This window comes from Phaethon lepturus, unplaced genomic scaffold (assembly GCF_000687285.1).
Source record: "Phaethon lepturus isolate BGI_N335 unplaced genomic scaffold, ASM68728v1 scaffold479, whole genome shotgun sequence".
NCBI classification, from domain to species: domain Eukaryota; kingdom Metazoa; phylum Chordata; class Aves; order Phaethontiformes; family Phaethontidae; genus Phaethon; species Phaethon lepturus.
Window position 1 is genome coordinate 15,131 of NW_010563931.1, and position 7,848 is coordinate 22,978.

The following is a 7,848-nucleotide window of genomic DNA, read 5'->3' on the forward strand; positions in this document are numbered from 1 at the left end:
TACAGGTATCCCTGATTTGCTTACAAAATTAATCTGGCAAATCTAGTAGATGATCAGCAGGGCCATCAGCAGCTGCCAGTAAAATATGTATGCTTGGTGTTTAGGTCTTAACAGATTACAGAATCTACCCTTCATACAGACCTTAGCTTCCAGCCAAGTCCCTCCCAACTAAGAAGTCTGGGCAATAGGAAAATATTTGCAACATGCTTATGAGGCTGTTTCAGTTCACGGTGCGGTGCCAACTCCTCAGTTAAGTACCTCTCACGGAGAACACCCTCCTGACAATCTCCTTCTGCTTGTAGATGATGGCAAGTGTTTTGTGTGCAAGCTTTCATGAAGTCTGATTGGGAAATGCTGTCAGAAAAGACAGCATTTCCATGGCATGAAACAGTCCTGCCACGAAAAAGCTGCAAATAACTACATAAACTATAATAAAATCATATTATGTAAACCCTAATTTCCTACTAAAAAAACTTTATTTTGAGATCTCTGTCATAATCTTTGTTACTGGTATAAACAAACCAGAGACAATCTATCATTGGCACTGTTCCTATTGTCTCTAAAAGGCCCTTGTCTCCTATGAGAAGGGGAGGGTGTTCCCAGAACTTGGGATGGAGATGGAATTTCACCTGTGTACCTTGCAGCTGCTCCCTGGGGGTCTTTCCACTTCTTCAGGTTCAGAGACACTGCAGAGCTCTCTGCCAGTTTTTTCATGGCTCAAAGGAGGCACAGCACTACCACAGTATCAAGACTTCAATCTTAGCTGTGAATCTGTCCCTTTGAATCAGTTCTGAAAATGAGACTTGCCTCTTGCACCTTAACTATAGTATTCTACAGATTTGGTTGTCTATACATCTGTTTACCTTGCAAGCTTGCGTAGTGGCTGCACCACTTTCTTCATAAGTATCTGACACATACCTGCAAAAAGAAGGCTAAAAGTGCTGAATGACTGGGAGGAGTGATCCTAGAAGGAAAGGTGAAGTCTAAATAAAGGACTGAAGAGGTCTCTGTGCCAAGTCTACAGGGCTGCCCATGGTCAGAGCAGTCTATGTGCAAATCAGAAACTGTAAGCACTGAGCTCTTCAGCTGTGGTCTTCAAGCCTGCAAGTCTTCCTATTAATACCAACGGCAAATTTAATACTGCTTCTGAAAAGGTCATCAATAAGCCAGACACACAAAGCATGGTAGTTATAGAGGTAAACAGTGCACACGTAGAGGTGCTTTACAGCTGAGATGCTAAGAAGCTGAGAAACTGTTTCAGAATAAAATTACCTTTAATATTGTGAAGGATGGAATGCCCAGGAACAATCATTCAGTTCATGAAAATAAGGTGACATTTTAAATTAAATTTTGTTTTGACAAGCCTTTTTATTCCTATAGCTAGGAATTTAACTTGATTTTATTCAGCTAATATGACACTTTAATATTCTGAATGTTTGTATTATATTTGAATTCCAGTTTGCACCTAAATGTAGCTTAACACTGATCAGGAGTCAAAAAGAAATCAACTCTAATATCAGCTACCTTTTTCTAGCATCATAACATATAAACATTAGAAATCTGAATAAATATGTTTCGTGTTAAATAAGTGCTTGTGTATGTAGAGAAAATTAGCATTTTTCTCTACATAGAGATTAGCAAAAAGAAGACCCAATTTAATGTAGAGGCTACATTCACACTAGATTACTAATCAATGAAAATCTAACTTTTTCAGGAAATAACAAAAACATGGGAATGGAAATGATAAACTGTTCAAGTCAGGAGTTTCCATTTGCCAAATTAAACCATAATTAAAACAGTGATTCAAATTATTAATCAGTCTACTCTGAGGCATGGTTTGTGCATGTCTGAATCACAAGTAGGATTTTGGGGAAGGAGGAAAGCAGGCAGGTATATTTTTGCACATTCCAAATGATTCAAGCTGCCAAGGATTTGCATGGACTAAGTACTGGGGCCATAAACACAGAAAGCTTTAGCTAAGCAGCATGTGTATAGACAAAGTGTATGGCTGAAGGAAGAAAAAGGAAGTTCTATTGGAGAGAAAAAAAATAATCTGGTTTGTTTAAACGTCATTCTAGCAAGTAAATGCAGTGGGAGTTTCAGCAGCGGAAGGATCTCGAATGTAAAAGCCAGTGAATGTAAAATTTGGATTAAGTTTGTCTGACTTTGAGTAAAGATACTTCCTTGGTGTAGCTTGTATAGTGTTTACATGAGCAATACTGCTGTAGTCATTCACTTCAGTGGAAATTATGAATGCCTAAAGGAGAGCAGCAGCTTTACCCCTTAATAGTCCATTAGCTTTCAGCTGTCTAGCTACAGAAATAAATGTAACTCTATCACTTTTTGTGGATATCTAGAGTGACCAGCTCTGGACTGCTTTATGCCACAGATACAACTACTTTCACATTGCATGCTCCTCAAACTGTCTTTGTAAGAAATTACTGTTTTACATATCTGTTTAAGGATAAGTATTTGCTATTGGGTTTACCTCGCTGGGCATTAAGAACTCACAGCATTTTTTCTTCCTTTTTTACTCTCTACTAATATCTCCCATTTTATTTCCTTTTATTAAACACAACATCCAAGACTCTGAAAAACAGATCTTTCCTATAAAACACTTGGAGAATAACTAACTTAGAAAAGAAGGGTAGTAAGTGGTGCTTATAAAGGGAGAACCTGTCAATATCCTTGATGGTCATCATCTCATCATGACCTTCAGCAAGATGGCATCACTGAGTGTACTTAAAAGGACAGAGATGAACTTTTACTGAAAGGAAATACCTGACGTCAGAGTAGAAAACTGCTCTAAAGGGATTTATGGTTGTAATGCAACAAATGAGCTGTACAGCCCAAAGAGAAATATGACGAATGGGAAATGCAGGTGTACGTTCCAACCCTTGAAAATGGCTTTAATGAAGAAACCTGCAGTTAACCTATGGGGTTACTCTGAATACTCAGTAGTTCTACGAGGAAGTGAGGGTTTGCATCCGGACCTGCCCTTTCCTTTTTCCATCCATTCAAGAAAGTAAGGATTCTGCTCTGGGTTCAAGTCTGTGACTCGGGTACGTTTTCAGTCTTGAACTGTTCCCATGGGTCTGAGTGTTGCTGAGATTTCACCAAGTTTGAGTTCTGACTAATTTCAGTCCTGGTCACAATATGATAAATTTCTAGGGTTAAGCTTGATTTGTTTCTTGATTGAAAATCAAGACACAGTGACATGCCCTTCTAAATGTGAAGTCTTACAATACTCAGAAGGTCATTTTCCAATATTTTGACAAATGACATGGATTTATTATAAAAAAAAAATTAAATAAATTCTGAAAAATTAAACTAGAATCACAAGCTTACAAGTACTGAGTGTGCTGAGGGGGGTGGGAAAATAGGTCTCCCATGCACAGTACAGCAGTAGAGGAACCTCTTCCCAAACATATGGATTACAATGAGAGCAAAATCAAGTTGACACACAGAAGCCATGATCCCTGAATGGAAAGAGAGTCACAGCAGAAGCACTGGGTAAAGATAAAAAGATATTCAGTTTCACAAATGAAAGGCTGCGGACCAGAAAGCTTAAAAAAGAATGAGCATTTATTTGAGAGGAAGGAAATTTTCCAGTATTAGAGAAACTGAGTAGAAGAAATGCAATGTATCGAAGGATATTTTCTGAGTAAAGCAGTTTTCATGTTTTCTGTAATGTACCTTTCTTTTGTATGTACTTCTTCCCTGCAGTTTATCTCCTGTTTTCTTCATTCAAATCCTTCCGTTAAGTCATCGCTGCAGTACTGCCTAAAAAATGCCTTTACCGATTATTAACAATGCTACAGTGTTATCATAGCCTTAAACTGGCCAAAGAACCAGGGGAAAAAGAGAGAGAAATGCCAGGTGACCTTGGCAGAAGAAAGGGAACACACAGTCAGACTAAAAGGGATGAGCTCTGCAAATCACTTCTCATCACGTGCTAAATGTTCATTTTTTTAAACTGCTCCTAGATGCTATCTTGGTCTCAAAAGCACTGTCTGTGAGTACTTGCTGACCTGATGTTTGACCTGGCTCAGTGAACACTTTGGCACCAGTATCGCTTTATTCGTGTTGGCCCAGGCAAATTCCATGTGAACAGAGATAATACGTACATGTAAACACTTTTAAGATCTGGACTTTGTTTTTAGTATCAAATTATCATACCTAATTGAAGGGGAAGCTTCTTAAAAGGTGGCTCTGGAATAGATTCTCAGAATGGAGGATAAACAAAATTGTGTAAGTTGGTGTTTGTTCTTTTTTTCATTTCATTAATAACAAATATGTTTGTAACTACTTGCTGATTTTTCTCTTTGCATGGAGATAGCTTTTTTTAGTTGGTCTTTAAATACTGACTCATAAAGGACTCCTAGTAAAAGGCTTACCCTTGACATACTTCCAACAAAAGAAATAATAGGAGGACTTTCTAACCCACTGCTATGTGAATATCCATAAATAAATAAATAAATAAATATTAGTATGTTTTTATGTCATTAAATAAATAAGTAACATTATAAAATAAATAAATAACAGTAGCCGTGGTATAGCTAATGTGTGCAATGGATTTCCAAAGGAAAATGAAGATTTAAAGTATACAAATATAATCTGTGGGAGTAAAATTCAGATTCTATATCATCCATGTTATTAAAAATGGAGAAAAGGAAATAAAAACTGAGCAGTTTCGGAAGCAGGTCCTTTTAAAAAAGAAATAAATTTTTTGCATTAAGAAGATTCTTTACGCATCTGATGTTGCAGACCCATGTGTTAAAATAGGCCATTGTAGCAAGAGAATATCTCATCAAGTAAAAATCATTTCTTAACAAGTAGGAATACGGTGCTGTTCAGAAAAGTGGAAACGAGCCAGCCCCTGGCTGCATCCTTTGTATCAGGAATGGATGGTTTTCCTGGCCTTGGGAGGCACGTGCTAAAATCTTACAGCTCAGACCTGCAGGGCATATTTCACGTACTGCAGGAGACAATGGGCAGAGAAAGTCCTGAAGAGGTTCATAGCTAGGAAATGACAATTACTGCCCAAGGGCCCTCCTGCCCCATCGCAGGATGGGGATATAACTGGTCTGAATGTCCTGCTGAGCCCTGAGTGTCCCCAGGATGATGGCACCAGCAGTCCCAAGTGCTTCACTCCTTTTTGTATCTGACATTAAAACTGATGCAAGAGGAGGCTCTGAGAGCTCTCCTCTGCAGCCCTGCTAGAACAGGATGTCCTTACTTTTAGGACCTTCTGACAAGGAGAAGGACCTCTGTTTACAGCAACTTGACTAGCAAGGGAGCAGGTAGAAAATAATTCTATCATTACAACTTTCTCCTAGTTAACTGATATTGAAATTTATCTCTTTTGGGGAAAGGCTGTCTTTACACAACTCTCTCAAACCTTTCCATGAGAACATGCAGACCTTACTGAGTGAAACCTGGCTCTATTTATTTGCAGCAATTTGAGCCAGGAAAATCCAAACACCCTTGATCTCAACAACTAACTTCCCACTACAGATAACACTTTCTTCCAATACTGTCTGGGGATGGAGAAATTAAGAAGAGGGAAATCTAGGGAGGAATACTCAATCACCAGTGGGAGAGCAAAAAGCAGTGGAGGTTGAGAGCAGTGTGGTCCAGCCAGACAGGCTTGCCTGCAGCTGGGAAAAGGCCATGCTTCCCCGTAGGTGCCTTTGCCTGAAGCACAGTTTGCTGTTCCTGGGGCATCCCTGCCTCCCCCAGTCATCCCCCATCCTGTTAGTGGAATTGCAGGGGCTGTCAGCCCAGTATAGCCAGCACGAGCCAGTATGGCATGACCTGTCATAGCTGGGTATGGCCTGTCCTGGTATGGGACATGCCAGCACAGCATGGCATGGCACAGTCTAGTATGGCATGAGCTGGGTCATTATGGCCCAGCACAGCATGGTGCAGTGTGGCCCTCAGCTCAGCTGCACACCGCCTGGCACCCACAGACCCCATGCTTCCCTGGTCCAGTCCTGGCCCAGCTCCCCCTCCCTGCATCCCGCATCCAACTGAAGCTGCTTGTGAGCGATGCTAAACAGACTTAGGAAGATTCATGTATCTTGCTGCTCCAACCATCCCTGCTTCCACCATCCAGGCTTGCCCTACTGACACATCTGCACTTTAACCCATGGTATTATGAAATCAATCTTGTACTGTGTTTGGAAAATGTTCATTACAAAGAAAATTGTAAAGCTAACAGAACTGGTGTGGGGCTCCCAGTACCAGCATGAGCTGTGCACACAGCAGTAAGCACAAGGCAGGCTTGCCCCGCTTGGTATCCAGAAGGAATCTGTGAGACTCTGTTCTGGCCAAATCAGAACAAGGTACAACAAGGTAAAATCTGTTCATATCTATTAATTTGAGACAACACCTTTATGGATAGCCGTGGCTGTTCTGGATCAAACAGAAGATAATCTGGATTTGCCATTCACCTGAAGTATGACATTTGATTTTCCTTTTTCTCAAGCAGTTAGCTGAAATTAATCTGTGAACCATTGGCAATCATCTCATAGATATCTACAAGGTCTGTAAAAGAGAAATGATACGCATTCAGCTCCAAAGAGAGGTCAGAAATGATGGACTCATCAGCCTAACTGGATGCCCTGGAGAATTTTGGCATAAAACACCGAAGAACAAGTATGTGAGAGCTGAGATAAGGCACTGATAAGTGTATGCCCACAACCTTCCCCCTGCCTCAATCTGTCATTAGACAAACATGTCTGATTTCTTCTTTAAGAGGATAACTAGTCTATCAAGGAAGGGAGAAACTGTAGATGTATGTATAGAAAATAACCACCTGTGTAGCAGCACAGCGGAAATGTGGGAACAAAGTATTCTACAAACTAGAGATGAGTCAGCTAGTGTCCTGCTGGGATGAATGAACAGGACTGTCATGTTTTAAACAAGGGAAGTAATTATTCTGCTCTACTTGATCTTTTTAGAGACTCAGTTGGAAAACTTTGTCCTGATGGCAGATTTTAGAAAACACAACTTAAAGTGAAGCTTAAGGAATTAGTTTGTTCACTTAAAAAAAGAGAACATTAGGGGTAGAGATTTAAACAATTTTCTAATACACGAATGGATGTTATAAAAATGTAGTGCTCAGCTGTTCTTCATCCTTACAACAGTAACATATTTCATATGCTAAACATGTATCTTCCATGCTGCAAGTTAGGCTGATTTGTTTTCATCATTTGATTATATGAAATGCTAAAATAGGTTGTATAGGGATGCTGTGTAACTGCTTTCATTGCAGCTTTTCAAGACAATGGACGAATACCTTTGTGGTTGGTCTAAACACACTTTAGCTGGCTTTAATGCATGGAGTCGGACTATACTATCTCCTGAAGTCCTTTCTGGCTCTGCAGTCTTACATTTCAATAATTCTGTTCTAGTACATCTTTTAGACAGAAAAATCTTTGCGGTAGTGTATGTCACCATTGCGTTTGTGCAGTGTCTGAAACAACGATGTCCCATATAGTACATCTGTCTGCATAATTATCTAGAGAGTAGTCAATAATTAATGCTGCAGATCACAAAAGTTAATGTCATGACAGGTAATACACTGGAAAAGATAAGGTATATATACCTAGGATGGTTATCTAAGTAAGCTATGTATTTATGTTTGTTTGTTTATATTTGCTGTTACGGATGTATACATACCTTCTCTACGTTATAATATCTTAACCTGTATACCTTCTTTTTTTGACATGTGATGCTTTATCATCATTTAGCTAACATAATACTATTAATGTTTTCGCAAAGATCTAGTTAGCATGCTGTGGAAAACAAAATTATTCTAATTGTCTCAAAGTTTCGCTACAA